Source organism: Canis aureus, chromosome 9, assembly GCF_053574225.1.
Source record: "Canis aureus isolate CA01 chromosome 9, VMU_Caureus_v.1.0, whole genome shotgun sequence".
NCBI classification, from domain to species: domain Eukaryota; kingdom Metazoa; phylum Chordata; class Mammalia; order Carnivora; family Canidae; genus Canis; species Canis aureus.
The window spans coordinates 20,896,238-20,913,232 of NC_135619.1; the positions used below are offsets into that span (position 1 = coordinate 20,896,238).

At 36.9% G+C, this 16,995-nt stretch overlaps 1 long non-coding RNA gene across 3 annotated transcripts in view; it reads left to right on the forward strand.

Moving 5' to 3' along the window:
- Window positions 1-2,594: 2,594 nt before the first annotated feature.
- Window positions 2,595-16,995, forward strand: part of LOC144320502 (uncharacterized) — a 100,248-nt gene continuing 85,847 nt past the window's right edge. For 2 of the 3 annotated variants that reach the window (XR_013386117.1, XR_013386118.1), the window contains exon 1: window positions 9,149-9,369. This is a non-coding gene — a long non-coding RNA (uncharacterized LOC144320502). Of the gene's footprint in view, window positions 2,688-9,148; window positions 9,370-16,995 lie in introns of those variants that run through there. The other variant, XR_013386119.1, reaches the window with a different exon arrangement.

The following is a 16,995-nucleotide window of genomic DNA, read 5'->3' on the forward strand; positions in this document are numbered from 1 at the left end:
TAACCTCCACAGCACTCCCCCAATGTTCATTAAGATCTCCAGTATCTGGCTCAGGATACCCCTTCAAAGACAAAGTCCTGTCACATTCTGATTTAATTACTCACATGGAAGATCCACTAAATAGTAACCACACAATTGTCTGACTTGGACTGCTATCACAAACTTGGCCTCTACTGCAGCAATCATCTCTCAGGAAATACTCAAAACTTTGTCATCATTCAGAAGTACTGCATTTCTGGAATCCTGAACTGTAAAACTAGACAATACCTAATTTCTCTGATCATCTCAATGCTTACCTATCAGTGAGCCTACCATCCTAACCACTTTCCCAATCAGTCCCTTCCCTTTAATTACATCTTTCCAACTGAACCAGGAGTCATAATTAACATTGATTGAGTGTTCATTCTACCAGGCACTATTCTAAGTGTTATATGAGCATTACCTCATGTAACTCTCACAACACCCTGACAAATTTCATAGTTTGCTTCCATCTCATTGTTATTTCTACCATTTTATAGCCATACCTTCAATTTCCTTTGACATTCCACAACACTTACTTAGACAGTCATGGGCATATTTTATCTTCACTGGTTTTCAGACTACTAAAAAATAAATTACATAATGATAGAAAAGAATTGCCTCATCAAATTGCTTGGCTCACATTCCTAAGCTAGAATTCCAAAACTATTCAGTAGACCCTGTAGGCATCCCAAGTAAGATTCCTTTCCCACTTTTAGGGAGGAGTTCCAAAGATTTAACCCTCTGTTTAACTGAATTTTCTATTTTGCAACCATTCTATTCTATTTTCATCCTCAGTCTCAACCTGGGGACTGACCTTCTACTTCAATGACAATATAGATATCGTTGGGCATAATTTCGCTCTCCCTTACCTCTAAATCTATCTACATGTGCTATTCCTTTTTTTGTCTCCAGCATGAAAGGAAGATGATCACCTTAATTCTATCCTCCATCTTCTATTTCAGGATATATTTCATCATCTCTCTTCTGTCTTCAATCTTTCACTGAATATTGACAGAGCATAAGCTTTGTGCCAGGTCAGGTTTTAAAGATATGAGATGCATAAGTGGGCAAAAAAAAGATCCTTGGCCTTGACTAACTTACATTTTACCTTCACTACTAGTTCACTTCTCTTAGATTTTTTTGAAATGGGGAGATCCCTGGGTGGCTCAGCGGTTTAGCACCTGCTCTTGGCCCAGCTCGTGATCTTGGAGTCCTGGGATCGAGTCCTGAGTTGGGCTCCCTGCATGGAACCTGCTTCTCCCTCTGCCTGTGTCCTCTCTCTTTCTCTCTCTCTGTCTCTTTCTCTCTCTCTGTCTCTCATGAATAAATAAATTAAATCTTAAATAAATAAATAAGTTTTACTTCGTTAACGCATAGTGCAATATTGGTTTCTGGAGTAGAATTCAGTGATTCATCGCTTACATAAAACACCCAGTGCTAAACACAAGTGCCCTGTTTAGTACCCATCACCCATCTAGCCCATTCACCACCTATCTCCCTCCATCAACCCTCAGTTTGTTCTCTATTATTAACAGTTTCCTATGGCTTCTCTCTCTCCTTTTTTATCTTTTCCCCCTTCCCATATGTCCATATGTTCTGTCTCCTAAATTCCACATACGAATGAGATGATTTGGTGTTTGTCCTTCTCTGACTGACTTATTTCACTTAGCATAACGCACTCTAGTTTCATCCACATCATTGCAAATGGCAAGGCTTCGATTTTTTGATGGCTGAGTAATATTCCATTATATGTATATATGATATATATTATGCATATATTCAATTATATATTTTATATACATATATGCATATTCCATTATGTGTATGTATACATTTATATACATATTTCATTATATATGTGTCTATATATATACATATATAGACACACACACATATATACATATCGCCTCTTCTATCCATCAGAAGATGGACATTTGGGCTCTCTTCATAGTTTGGTTATTGTCGATAATGCTGCTATAAACATGCATGTACCCTTTCCAATCTGTATTTGTGTGTCCTTTGGGTAAATACCTAGTAGTGCAATCGCTAGATCGTAAAGTAAGTCTACGTTTAACTTTTAAGGAACCTCCAAACTGTTCTCCAGAGTGGCTGCAACCAGTCTGCATTCCTACCAACAGTGTAAAGAAGGTTCCCCTTTCTCAGCAACCTCGACAACACCTGTTGTTTCCGGTGTTGTTAATTTTAGCCATTCTGACAGGTCTGAGGTGGTATCTCATTGTGGTTTTGATTTGTATTTCCCTGATGATGGGTGATGTGGAGCATCTTTTCATATGTCTGTAAGCCAATTTGGGCGTCTTCTCTGGAAAAATGTCTATTCAAATATCCTGCCCATTTCTTAACTGGATTGCTTGGGTTTGGGGTACTGAATTTGAGAAGTTCTTTAGAGAATTTGGATACTAACCATTTTTCAGATAGGTCATTTGCAGGCATCTTCTCCCATCTTGTAGGCTGCCTTTTAGTTTTGTTGATTGTTTCCTTCACTGTGCAGAAGCTTTTTTTTATCTTGATGAAGTCCCAGTAGTTCATTTTTGCTTTTATTTCCCTTGCCTCCAGAGATGTGCCTGGTAAGAAGCTGCTGTGGCTGAGGTCAAAGATGTTGCTGGCTGTGTTCTCCTCCAGAATTTTGATGGCTTCCTGTCTCACATGTAGGTCTTTCATCCATTTTGAATTTATTTTTGTGTATGGTGTGAGAAAGTGGTCCAGATTCACTCTTCTGCATGTTGCTGTCCACTTTCCCCAACACCACTTGTTGAAGACACTGTCCTTTTTCCCATTGGATATTCTTCCCTGCTCTGTCAAAGATTAGTTGACCATATGGTCGTGGGTCCATTTCTGGGTTCTCTATTCTGTTCCATTGATCTATGTGTCTGTATTTGTGCCAGTACCATACTGTCTTGATCACTACAGCTTTGTACTATAGCTTGAAGTCCACAATTGTGATACCTCTAGCTTTGCTTCTTGTCTTTTTGAAGACTGCTTTGGCTATTTGGGGTCTGTTTTGGCTCTGCACAAATTTTAGGATTGTTGTAGCTCTGTGAAAAATGCTGTTGGTATTTTGATAGGGATTGCATTAAATGTGTAGATTGCTTTGAGTAGTGTACACATTTTAACAATGTTTCTTCTTCCAAGACATGATCATGGAATTTTTTCCCACTTCTTTGTGTCCTCTTTTAATTGCTTTCATAAGTGTTCTATAGTTTTCAGAGTACAGATCTTTTTCTGTCTTTGGTTAGGTTTATTCCTAGGTATCTTAAGGTCTTTGGTGCAGTTGCAAAGGGGATTGATGCCTTGATTTATTTTTCTGCTGCTCCATTATTGGTGTATAGAAACGCAACAGATTTCTGCACGTTGATTTTATATCCTGCAGCTTTGCTGAATTCGTGTATCAGTTCTAGCAAAAAATGTTCTGGTGGCATCTTTTGGGTTTTCTACATAGCGTATTATGTTGTTTGCAAACAGTGAAAGTTTGACTTCTTCCTTGTTGATTTGGACGCCCTTTATTTCTTTTTGTTGTCTGATTGCTGAGGCTAGGACTTCCAGTACTATGCTAAATGACAGTGGTGAGAGTGGTCATCCCTGTCTTGTTCCTGACCTGGGAGGAAAAGTTCTCAGTTTTTTTCCCCATTGATGATGATATCAGCTGTGGGTCATTTGCATATGGCCTTTATGATGTTGAGGTATGTTCCATCTATCCCTACTTCGTTGAGGGATTTTATCAAGAATGGATGCTGTATTTTGTCATAGGCTTTTTCTGCATCTGTTGACAGGATTGTGTGGTTGATCTCCTTTCTTTTATTAACGCAGCGTATCACGTCGATTGGTTTGCAAATACTGAACCACCCTGCAGCCCAGGAATAAATCCCACTTGATTGTGGTGAATGATGCTTTCAATGTACTGTTGGATTTGATTTGCTAGTATTTTACTGAGAATTTTTGCATCCATGCTTGTCAGAGATATGGGCCTGTAATTCTCCTTTTTACTGGGGTCTTTGGTTTTGGAATCAAGGTAATGGGGGCCTTGTAGAGGGAACTTGGCAGTTTTCCTTCCACTTCTATTTTTTGGAGCAATTTGAGGACACTAGGCATGAAGTTTTCTTTAAATGTCTGGTAGAATTCCTCTGGGAGGCCATCTGTCCCAGGACTTCTGTTTGTTGGGAGATTTTTTTTTTTATTATTGAATTCAATTTCTTTGCCGGTTATAGGTCTGTTCAAATTTTCTATCTCTTCTTGTTTCGGTTTGGGTAGTTTGTTTCTAGGAACTTGGCCATTTCTTCCAGATTTGTTGGCATATAAATTTTCGTAATATTCTCTTATAATTGTACTTCTGTGGTGTTGGTTGTTATTTCTCCTCTCTCCTTCATGATTTTATCTGTTTGGGTCCTTTCTCTTTTCCTTTGGTAAGTCGGCTAGGGAGTGGAACGCAGTTTCTTTCCTTTTTTATTTTATTTTATTTTTATGATTTTATTTATTTATTCTTAGACACAGAGAGAGAGGCAGAGACACAGGCAGAGGGAGAAGCAGGCTCCATGCAGGGAGCCCGATGTGGGACTCCATCCCAGGTCTCCAGAATCACACCCCAGGCTGCTGGCGGTGCCAAACCGCTGCGCCACCGGGGCTGCCTGGAGCAGCAGTCTCAAAGTAGTTCTTGGCTTCAGGAGTCTGGAAGGTGAAAACTTTTTCCATTTTAACTTTTCCATATAATACAAAGGACTCTTTTCCCCCTTTCCAGAAGCTACATTATGTGATGACATAGTTGCTCTAATGTTAAGATATAAATTTATTATGATTTTTAAATAAGTAAATTGAAACATACTTCAATATTTCCTTAGTTTAATTTCTGTAAGGGTATAATTGATTGATATGGACAAAAAAGCTCTTTTGTGTATGTGGTCTTCCATAATCTTTAAGAAGGTAAAGAGATCCTGAGACCAAAATGTTCAAATACTGCTCGTTTAGAGTAATATAAGCAGTCATTTGAATAAGTTAGGGGTTATAGAATTATATTGTAAATGCACTTATTGATATTTAGGCATTATTTTCTGGGTCCTATATAGTTGTCACAAATAAGTGCTGCATTACTATGTTAATACCTACTGTTCAGTGTTTTTCTTTTCCAAACATCTCTATTAAAATTGTACATGATCCTTGTGACACATATTTACAGTTGATGTCACTTGCCATTCATTATGAGATAATTGATTTGCTAACTGGAGGTTTTAAATAGTTGTACAGTCTTCATTGCAGATTGAAATTCACCTTATAACAAATAGCTGTGAATCATTTTAAACAATTTATAACAAATGAGCTTTCAAATTTTAATATTATCACAAATCTTTTCTGAAGTTTAGACATTTATCTTGATTTATTTGGATTATAATACTTTGTATCTGTAGATTGCCAGTATTTCCAAATTAATAGTTATATTTACCTTACTTAGGGAATCAGCAAAAATGAGTAAGATTCTTCAAAACATGCTGGTGAAAGTAATTTACGTTTAAGGTAATGAAGATAGCAACATGTAACAACACTTTTAATGAATATAGTCTCAAGGTTTAAAACTTCTCCAGAGTTTAATATTTTCAATATTTATATCAACACTTAGGATTTGAATACTGGTGCTGTTTATTTCAAGTGGCAATTGAAATAATTGTATAAGTGCGGAAATTCATCTGTAAATTTGTTTTGATTATGGAATATCAATAACTTACTAATAATATTGAACTAGATCATATTGTTGAAAAGCTTGAAATATTTAAATGAATCCTCTTTTTAGATAAGCGATATAGACAAGGGAAAAGAATATACTTTGAGGAAGAAGATTATTGCAAATTATGAAGCATTCAGTTATATACATTTTCAATTATTACTAAAATGACTTAGTGAAAGTTTTATCACAGGTATTTCCAAGTATAAAGCTCTTTTTGTATATTGGAGACATACCAAAAGCTATTTAGCTTTAGTACTTTAAAAATTAATCTGAATATATTAGGTAAAATCTCAGTTATCTGCTGTGATAGGGTGTTCTTTTGGTTAATAGAACTTTTCACATGTCTATGAAAGCTTATGCCTTAATCGTCACAACTTTTATGCTTTGAAGTTCTGAAGCTGAAGAAATGGAAAAACAGTGTAATGGAATACATATGGAATTTATACAAAGCTTAGTTAACTTTTTTTGTATAGGCACAATATTCACATGGTTTACCTTAAAAAAAAATCGAGACTCCTAACTCTGGGAAATGAACCAGGGGTGGTAGAAGGGGAGGTGGGTGGGGGGTGGGGGTGACTGGGTGACGGGCACTGAGGGGGGCACTTGATGGGATGAGCACTGGGTGTTATTCTATATGTTGGCAAATTGAACACCAATAAAAAATAAATTTATATTAAAAAAATCGAGAGTGAAAATCCTCCCTTCACTCCTTTGCTCCAACTACCAGTTCCCTTACCTAGAGTCAGCTTGCATTCTTTGGTACAAGTCACCACTACCTTTTTTTCTGGATTACTGCAAAAGCATCCTGATGTATACTCTGCTTTCTTTTTTGCCCATATATTCTCCACACAGCAGCCAGAGTGGTGCTTTTAAACACGATCACATCATGTCATTCTTCTCTGAAGGCCCTTAGTTATTTCCTCTCTTGTTCAGAGTAAAAGACAAAATCCTTACTAATGTTGATCAGAGTCTTCAGGAGCTGCTTCCTCTCTTACCTGTTTGATATTGTTTCTTCTTTCCTTATAGCATTCCACCATTCTGACTCCCGTATTTTTTCCCTGCTCCTTTGCACTTGTTCTTCTACCTGTAATGGGCTCGCCCCCTATCCTTATGCCTGCTCAGGCTTCTGAGTAGATTATCTCCTTATCAGAAAGGCCTTCCCTGACCATCCTGACTACCCAGCATTTCCTAACACCCTTCCCTGATTATTTGTTCTCCATAAAACTTCTGTGACCATTTACAAATATACCTAGGATTTTAAAATTCAGATGTGGTGAGTCCAAAAGATGAGAGAAGATTTTTTTTTAAAGATTTTATTTATTTATTCATGAGACACACACACACACACACACACAGAGAGAGAGAGAGAGAGAGAGAGAGAGAGAGAGGCAGAGACACAGGTAGAGGGAGAAGCAGGCTCCATGCAGGGAGCCTGATGTGGGACTTGATCCTGGATCTCCAGGATCAGGCCCTGGGCTGAAGGCGGCACTAAACCACTGAGCCACCCTGGCTGCTCCTCAAAATGAGAGAAGATTGCTGAAAAATATTTTTTTACAGTTTGCAAGAGGAAGAGGCATTCAGTGCTATGGGGCACTGGGGAAGGCTGGGGGGCTGTCAGGATGCAAAGAGTGAGGAGAAAGCATGGGCTAGAGCTATTATTGCAACTTTTGTGGGAAGAAATGGGAAAGATGGAGCAAGCAACTGAGCAAGTTTAGGATTGTATAGTTTGAATAATTTTGGCAGGCTCTGTCATATGCATCTGGTCCTTAGGTTTCCAATTGATACTTCAGGCCCTTATTAACTCTGCCTGAATTATTAATGTAAGTCTGAACTTTATATTTTATACCTTTTACTTATCCTGTTTTAAAGTTTATACAATACTGTCACATTCCTTATTTATTTTGACCTTCATAGCAATTCTAGGAGGTCATTATTTTAGTTATCTCCATTTATAGAAATAGCTCCAGAGCTATTTCCACAAGTAATTTTGCCTGAGATTAGTGTAAGTGGCAGAGATATAACCTGAATCACTTCCCCCCTGTGTTCTCTTCCTGATCTTATTCCTTTGCTTTAGAACTTCTTGTGGATTTTCATGGCTAATAGACAAAATCCAGCCACCTTAGCATGGCATTTAAGGCTTTTACTGTTTGTTTCCAATCTATCTTTTTTTTTTTCTGCAAAATTATGTCCCAGGCAAAAATGATCTCTACAGAAATTTGGACACATGGCACTTTGTCACCTCTGTACTTGTGTATGCTGTTCTCACCACTGGGACTGTTCATCTTGGCACGATAGATCATTCAAGGACCACCTTTTCTGTGAACCATTTTCATTGCCTTCTCCCTCTTCCCATGTAAACTGTATAGAAATTTCTCCTTTTTCTGAACTCTAACCTTTTTACCTAAATCTCTTATAGCACTTAGAAAAACAGTATTTTGATAAATATAGATACTTATGTTTCTTTTCTTCCTGTAGGTCTATCTTAGTGCTTGTAGTTTCTTCTATACAGCAGAAATCAGCACTTAAAAATTTTTTTTGGTATTGCCCACTCCTCTACCTCCCAACATCAGCAAGTAACAACACATTGCTTTGTATATATTAGTACTTGATAAGTATGCATTGGATAAAACTTTAATCTTTTGGGTGAATTGGGATATATTCATTGAGAATACAATATGCTGTAATTAGTTGAAGCATTCATATGAAGATAAGTGGATTAATGAATTACTGTAAAGCACTTAAGTTTTATTTGAGAACCTTTTGAAATCTCAGTGTGTCAGTATATACTTGCATTTTAAATAATCCTTAATCAATTAAATAAGTACCTTTTATACACTGAGTTTTTGAGCTAGAAGGCTGTATTTAACACCATTTGGAGTTTTAAGTAGTGTTAAAGCTCAGCCCTTAGCAGACAAAAGGTACTTTGGTACTAGAAACATTGCAACAAACATATTTTTAAAGATCTTTGTGATGTACTGAGTAACATTATATTCCATGTTTGTCATATCTTGTCCCTTGCTGTGAATATCTCTATGTTATATAAGATGCTCCAGTCTATAATATCAATTGGGAAATTCAAAAAATGCACTTATTAGAAAAATTTGAAAAAAATATTATTTCTAGAGCTATCACATAATTTTCAGTGTTTAACAGTGTTATTAAATGGAGATGGGGTTGATATGTAGTACCTGTATTATTTCCTTATAGCTCTTGTAATAAATTACCACAGCCTTGGTGGCTTGAAACATCAAAAGTTTATTCTATTACAGTTCTGAAGGCCTGAAGTCCAAAATCTTTATCACTGGGCTGAAATAAAGGTGTTGTCAGGGTGACACTCCCTCTGGAAGTTCTAGGAGAGAATACATTTTTTGCCTCTTCCAGCTTCTAGTGGCTGTCAGAATTCTCTGGCTTGCAGCCACATCACTCCAATCTTCAAGGATAGCATCTTCAAATCTCTCTCTACTCTGTCTTTATATCACCTTCTTTTCTGTGTAGTCAAGTCTCCCTCTTTTAAAGATACATGTAATGGCATTAGGGTCCACTTGAATAATCCAGGATGATCTTTCCATCTTAAGTTCCTTAACTTCATCCCATCCACAGTGACCTTTTTACCTTATAAGGTAACATTTACAGGTTGATACCTCATTTGTGAGTTTGATTTACATTTCTCTGATGACTAATGAAATACTTTCTCATATTTATATCAGTTATTATATTCTGTGAATAATTTCTTCTTTTTTTTCCTATTGGTTGCCTGGTTTCTTTTTTATAAAAAATAAATTTGTAGGTGGTATAAATTCTGTTAGGTGGCTGTATTGCCAATATCTTTTCCACTCTGTGACTTTCCCTTTTCTTAGTTATGTCTTTTTATGACCAGAAGGTTTTTAAATTTTTATGTAGTTTTATTTAATAACAATCATTTATTTTATGATTAACATACTCTGTATCCTGTTTAAGAAGTCTTTGCTTGCTCCAAGGTCATAAAGATGTATTTCAGGAGTACCTGGCTTGCTCATGTGGTAGAACATGCAACTCTTGGTCTTGAGATTGTCAGTTCAAGTCCCACATTGGGTGTATGGATTACCTAAAAATAAAATCTTGGGGATCCCTGAGTGGCTCAGTGGTTTGGCTCCTGCCCTTCGGCTTAGGGCATGATCCTGGAGACCCGGGATTGAGTCCCACATTGGGTTCCCTGCGTGGAGCCTGCTTCTCCCTCTGCCTATGTTTCTGCCTCTTTCTCTGTGTCTCTCATGAATAAATAAATAAAATCTTTAAAAAATCTTAAAGAAAAGATATATTCCAAATTTATCTTCTGGAAACTTTATTTTTAAATCATCTGGAATTTATATGAATTTATAATTAATCTGGAATCAATTTTTGCATATGGTGTGAGGGAAGGACAAGATTCACTTTTTCAGAAGGATATGCACCATATTGTCCCCATTTTCATAAATCAACTGTATATGTGCAAATTAATTTTGTTTTGTAAAATTAGTACACTAGGTACACTAGGAAAATTAGTACACTAGTACACTAGGAATTGTGTTTGGTACTAATGATATAGATACAAATAATAGAGGTTGTCTGTCCTGAAGATGGTCTTGGTTGAGTGAAGAAGATAATAAATGAGATAATAATGAAAAATACAGTAATCATATTAAGAATTGTATGTTGTGAGTTAAGGGAATGAGTTTTTTGTGAGGAGATGAGGAAATCTCTGCTAGAGGAGTCAGAATTTGAGCTGGATCTTGGAAAATGAGTAGGAGTTTGATAAATGCGCCCCATGTAGAGAGAAAAATATATGAAAGACACAGGATTGTCAAAGAACAAGTGTGTTCATAAAATGGTGAGAAGTTTGCTATAGGAGGCAGTGTGCAAGAAGGTGAGAGGGAGAAGGACAAGGAAGGAACAAGAATTGATGGACATGAGGCTAGAACATTTTAGGCAGAGATGATTACATGTGTAGAATTAGGTAATTATAAAGGAACATGGCATATTTATCAAATGGTGAGAAATTCAGTATGGCTAGAAGGTAGATTGTGCTTGCATGGGAGAGTGTGAGAAAGAGCTTGAAGGGAGGGATGAGGAGCCAATAGAGATGAGGATGAGAATTGAGTTGGGCTTTATTGTAAAGGAAATTAGGGAGAAAGTTTCCAACCAGCGAGTGGAAACATCAAAGTTGGCTTTTAGGAAGATGGGCCCTGGGGGCATAGAGAATAGAGGATAGATTAGAAAGTGGGAGATTAGTAGGTGGAAATAAAAGACATGAGGATTGGTCAAGAGGTAGCAGTGGTGATGGTGAGACAGTGTCAGATATGGAGCAAGTCTGATGTATAGTCAGAAGAACTTGGTGACCATGAATGATGAGGAATAGGCAGATGTGACAGATGCCAAAATTATAGTTTGAAACACTGAGTGAATGGTTATACTATCAACTGATAGAGGAAATATGAAGAGAAGACTTGGCGGTATCAAATAATAAATTTTAGACTTAATAGATTTGAGATGCTGGTGCATTAAGTAGTTGGAGATATCTGGGACAATTAAAAAATATGTATGTGGAACTCAAGAGGGAGGTCAAGGCTATTAAGTACATATTTGATTACCATCAGCACAGAGAAGGTTCTTGAAGCCACAGGAATGGATGAAGTATCCAGGGAGAGTAATTGGAGGGTTAAGGAAATAAGTCCAGAGTTAATCTAGACTAACTTGAACATCTAAGAAGAGTATAGGAGAATATGCCTGTGAAGGTGGGATTTTTCCACTGCCCATCTGTGGTTTCTAACTTTCAACAATAGCATTTTTTCTTGTGTAATATAATATAAAATAAAATGAAAAGAAAGAACTAGTATGAAAGATAGGAGGAAAAACAGGAGAAAGTCACGTCAAAAAGTTAGAGATGTTCACAGCTTTAGATGACACACAAAGTAAAAATAAACCATATAATTTGTTAATGAACTTTCCTTTTCCTTTGATTTTATTGAGATAACGTATGTATAGGGTTAAATAAATCAAATAGTGCATAAAGGCATTTGATAAGAAGCAGCAATTTTACTTTTTGCCCAGATCCATTTTTCAAAAGCAACCTATGTTTAACTGTTTTTTTTGTTTTGTTTTTTTTTAGTTGTAAAATGTCTAAATATAAGCTTGGATAGTATGCTCGTTCCTCTATATTTTGATTTACCTACTTTAGATCATGACTGTTGTGCTAGGAAGAATTCTAAGATGTCTCCAAATATTCTCTGCCTGTGGTTTGCATGCCTTATATAGTCCTTTTCCCTTGAGAGTTGGTGGTGCCTGTGGATATTATGGGCTGTCACTCTAATGATTAAGTTATTAATCAGTTGACTTTTAGTTAATGCAAAGATTATTCAGATGAGCCCTTAAAAAAGGCATCAGGCCTTTTATAAAAAAAAGATTCTCCTACCAGGCTTGAAAAAGAAAGCTGTCTTAAAATTTTATTTAGGATTTTGAATCCTATTAATGTGAAAGAATGATATTAACAATTGTACTCTTTTTTTTTTCCTCCTGATTTCTGCCTTTCACCTAGAATGAGACATAGTGAAGCCTGCTGGTAGCTCCAGTGTGGGGCATCTAAGGATACACAGCTGTGCAATGATGGAAATATTGTGTAATAAAAACACAGCACACCTGCTCAGAGTGAATTATTATTAATCTATAAGAAATGTGAGCTAATTGAAAAAGGGTATATGCTCTTGCCAGTTGATAAAACTTGGCTGGGTTTCTCAGAGGTGCTGCTCTGCATTGCCTATTGAAACCATCCCCTGAGATGGTCAGGGAAGACAAAAGCTGCCAAGACAAGGCTAAGGGAAATTAAATTAAGTATAGGAACTCTGCCTTGGAGGCTAAAGGATAATTTAAGTTTATCTGATGTCGAGAGACTTAGGTATAATTTAATGCTGGGAAGATAAACAACAGTTTCCTCTAATTGGGAGCCCCAGCATCATTGAGTTTCCTGATCCTTTCAATCTGCTTGAATCTTTTGCTGTTAAGCAAGACGTTTTTTACAGAAATCTTTGAAGTGTGGTAATGTCTTGCAATGCTACCTTCTATGCATTCTGGGTTATTACCATTAAGAGTCTCTTCTATAAATAAAATTGTGTTCTGGGTTTAATTTAGATTGAATAGAGAAGTTTAAAAATGGTCACCAGCATTTCCAGTGTTATGAACCTGTCACTGTGCTTGAATTGCAAATAGAAGAAACCAACTTCAGTCACATTAAGCAAAAAAGATTTTTTTTTGGTTGGGAAGGCTCTCAATACCTGGGATTGATGGAAAGAATGGAGAACCAGACTCAGAAATATGGTGCTATAACTAAAATAAATACATGGGAGATTGAAGAACTAGGATAGGGAATCTGAAAGGTCCCAACCCCAGACCATGGGAGGGTAGGTAGAGGAAGAATCTCATCCCTCAGAGGGACTCTTGAGGGGCCTCTGAATTTCATCAGAGGTTGAGGGCAGGGCATCTTGATTATAGTTTCACTAAGACTGTACCCTGTGAAAGAGGTTTCCCAAAAGAGATGGAGGAACTGTTGGCAAGGATGCCTGGATGCTGGGCGGTGGGAAAAAAATTCTGAGGATCACATAGTGTCTAGAATTTGCAAGCCTGGGTAGTTCAGTTGGTTGAGCATGGACCTTCAGCTCAGGTCATGATTCCAGGGTCCTGGGATTGAGTCCCAGCATTGAGCTACCTGCTCAGGGGAGAGTCTGCTTCTCCCTCTCCCTCTGCTCCTCCCCCTGCTCATAGTCTCTCTCTCTCTCTCTCTCAATAAAGAAAGAAAGAAAGAAAGAAAGAAAGAAAGAGAGAGAGAGAGAGAGAAAGAAAGAAAGAAAGAAAGAAAGAAAGAAAGAAAGAAAGAAAGAAAGAAAGAAAGAAGGAAAGTTTAAAAAAATTTGGACTTTGCAAGCCTGAAGGGAATCTAGGTCCTTTTCAGGGCTCAAAAAGGCTAAACTGAAAAAGGATGTGGGGGGGAAAGTAGGAATGTCATCAAACATTAAGCTAGACTAAGAAAAGCAATGTTCTCATTCACTAAGCTAGATCAAAAAAGCACCTCTAAATCTGGGAATTTAGACCTTTCTGCTTTAAAATGGTCATATTCCAAGTCATGAAGGGAGATGGGAGAGGATTTCACAGTTTCCACTTGCCTGCCAAGTTTCTCCATTTGGTCCAATTAGTTTCAGATACAATGTTCAGAATGTTATTATGATATTATTCCTCTTTATTTGTGCTTATGTAATAAATCTTGTCTATGTTCTTTTCTATATCCACTTAAATGAAATATTAGACAATGTTCTGTTTATTCCTGATTGCTTTCTGACCAGAAACCATGCCTTTCTTGTTTGTTGTTGTATTTTTCCTCCTAATGTTCTTCTGCTCTGTTTCAGGGGTTTCAGAAAGTGCTATATGGATTGCAAAGTCCTCCTCTTCAAGTTACAAAGTGTACAGGAAAATGATTTCTGAATTTCTTAGAGCTTTTTTTCTTTTTTCTTTTTTTTTTTTAAAGGATTTTATTTATTTATTCATGAAAGATACAGAAAAAGAGAGGCAGAGACACAGGCAGAGGGAGAAGCAGGCTCCATGCAGGGAGCCCGATGTGGGATTTGATCCCGGGACTCCAGGGTCCCACCCTGGGCCAAAGGCAGACGCTCAACCACTGAGCCACCCAGGGATCCCCCAAGCTTTTTCTTTTCACACCAGTTCTTCACTGTGACAGTTAAAGCTGAGATTTGATAATTATTGTGATACTTCAATAGGAAAATCTTCTTGCCTCACATAAAAGTGGATTACTTGGCTATAATTTGGGCAGCTGTATTTGTCTTTCCCATCACCTAGCCACTCAGATCCTTTCATAAGGAATTTTATTTATTTATTTATTTATTTATTTATTTTTTTAGATGCTGAAGAGGGCAGCATCCTTTTAAGGATTGTGAACATCCAGTTGGGATGTGGTTGTGTTGTAAGCCTGAGAAATGCTTACCATGAAGATAATATGATTGACTACTAGTTGAGGAAAGAAAATATTCTCAAATTAGATTTTTCTTCACATTGAAAAGTGAAAACCTTTCCTAATTGCTCAAGAAAAATGAAGCCTGTGTGATTCCTTTAGGTTAATATAACCCTAGATGTGGAAGACAGTAGTTTTAACTAACTGCTTATTTAAAAGTCAATAAAAACTTAGGAAAGGTATATCTGATTAGATTTTAATGTTCTAGGTTCTTCAGCTTTATAATTAAATTTAAAGTGTCTATGTAGAAATTTGTTTCAATGATTTTAGGCAAAAGAAGAAGATCTTTGGTGATGGGACAAGAGAATCTATTCCTTCTCTAGCAGATTTCTCTCACTTTTGTGCCATTTTTCCTTTTGAGCCAAATTTTTTCTTTTTCCTTTAGAGAAACTTGCCTTATTTTTCCTTTCTGTCTCATGTTACACAGCTATCAACTCCTGTTTCATAAATATCTCTAGAAGCCATCCTATTCACTCCTTTCCCACTGCTCAAGTTCAGACTTGCATCATCTATTTTGGAGACATCACAACAGTTTCCATTCTCAGCTTTCCCCATCTCAATTCACATTTCCGGTTGCTACCAGAGTTATTGTCCTAAAATACAAAACTCTCTTGCTTAAAACCCTTCTGCAGTTGTTTCAATTGTGATTAAAACTGAAATTTATCATCATAAGGTCCTTAGTGATGTATCTCCTGAACAGTTTTCTTTCTCACCCATTGCTCATATCCACACATGTTCCAGCAACACTGAACTGCTTCTAGGTTCCTGAATGCTTCATACTTTTTAAAATCATTGTGCCTTTTCCTGTTCTTTCTGCAGTAATATTCCCCATTGTTCTCCTTACATGCTCCTATTGAGACAGATCTTCTCTGTGATGCCTTCTCTGACACTCCCAGCAGAACGAGTCACCTTCTATTGTATTACCTTTACAAATACTATTCTACTACCTCTGTTGTACCTTTGCCTATGCTTTTTATTGAGAACTGACTCTACCATTTTCTCATTATTTGTTTATCCCTCTCTTTTCTTATTTATTTCTAAGTTTCTTTTTCTTTTTTTTTTTTAAGATTTTATTTATTGGCAGCCCCCGTGGTGCAGCGGTTTAGTGCCGCCTGCAGCCTGGGGTGTGATCCTGGGGACCCGGGATTGAGTCCCACATCGGGCTCCCTGCATGGAGCGTGCTTCTCCCTCTGCCTGTGTCTCTTTCTCTCTGTCTCTCTCTCTGTCTCTCATGAATAAATAAATAAAATCTTAAAAAGAGATTTTATTTATTTATTTATTCATGAGAGACACAGGCAGAGGGAGAAGCAGGCTCCATGCAGGGAACCTGACACGGGACTTGATCCCAGGTTTCCAGGATTATGCCCTAGGCCAAAGGCAGGCTCTAAACCACTGAGCCACCCAGGGATCCCCATGTTTCTAAGTTTCTTAAAGTAGAGGCTTCATCCCAAAAGCTAGCTTAGGACTGTCATGAATTAGGTGGGGATAACTGTAGAATTTTCTGTAATTGGGATTTAATTGACATATAGCATTATATTAGTTTCAAGTGTATTACATAAATGATTCAATATATGTATATATTGCAAAATTATCACCACAATCTTTCTAGTTAACATCCTTAAAACAGAATTATATTTTTTTTCTTATGATGAGAACTTTTAAGATTTACCTTCTTAGCAACTCTCAAATATACAATACACTATTATTAACTATAGTTACCATACTGTACATCACATTGGCAGTACTTATTTGTTTTGTAACTGGAAGTTTGTACCATTGGATCTCTTCACACATTCCTTTCCCTCCCTCTACCTCTAGCAACCACCAATCTGTTCTCTGTGTCTGTGAGTTCACTTTTTTTTTGTTTTTAGATTCTATATATAAGTGACATCATATGGTATTTGTCCTTTTCTATCTGACTTATTTCATTAACACAATGCCCTTAAGCTCTATTCATGTTGCCACAAATGTAAGATTTCCTTCTTTTTATGGCTCAGTAATATTCCTCTGTGTGTGTGTGTGTGTGTGTGTAATGTTTTCTTTATTCTTTCATCCATCACTGGACACTTAGGTTGCTTCTGTGTCTTGGCTATTGTAAATAATGCTGCAATGAACAAGAAGGGGTAGACATCTTTTGAATTAGTGTTTTCATTCTCTTCAGATAAGTATCCAGAAGTGCAATTGCTGGATCATCTGATAGTTCTATTCTAAATTTTTT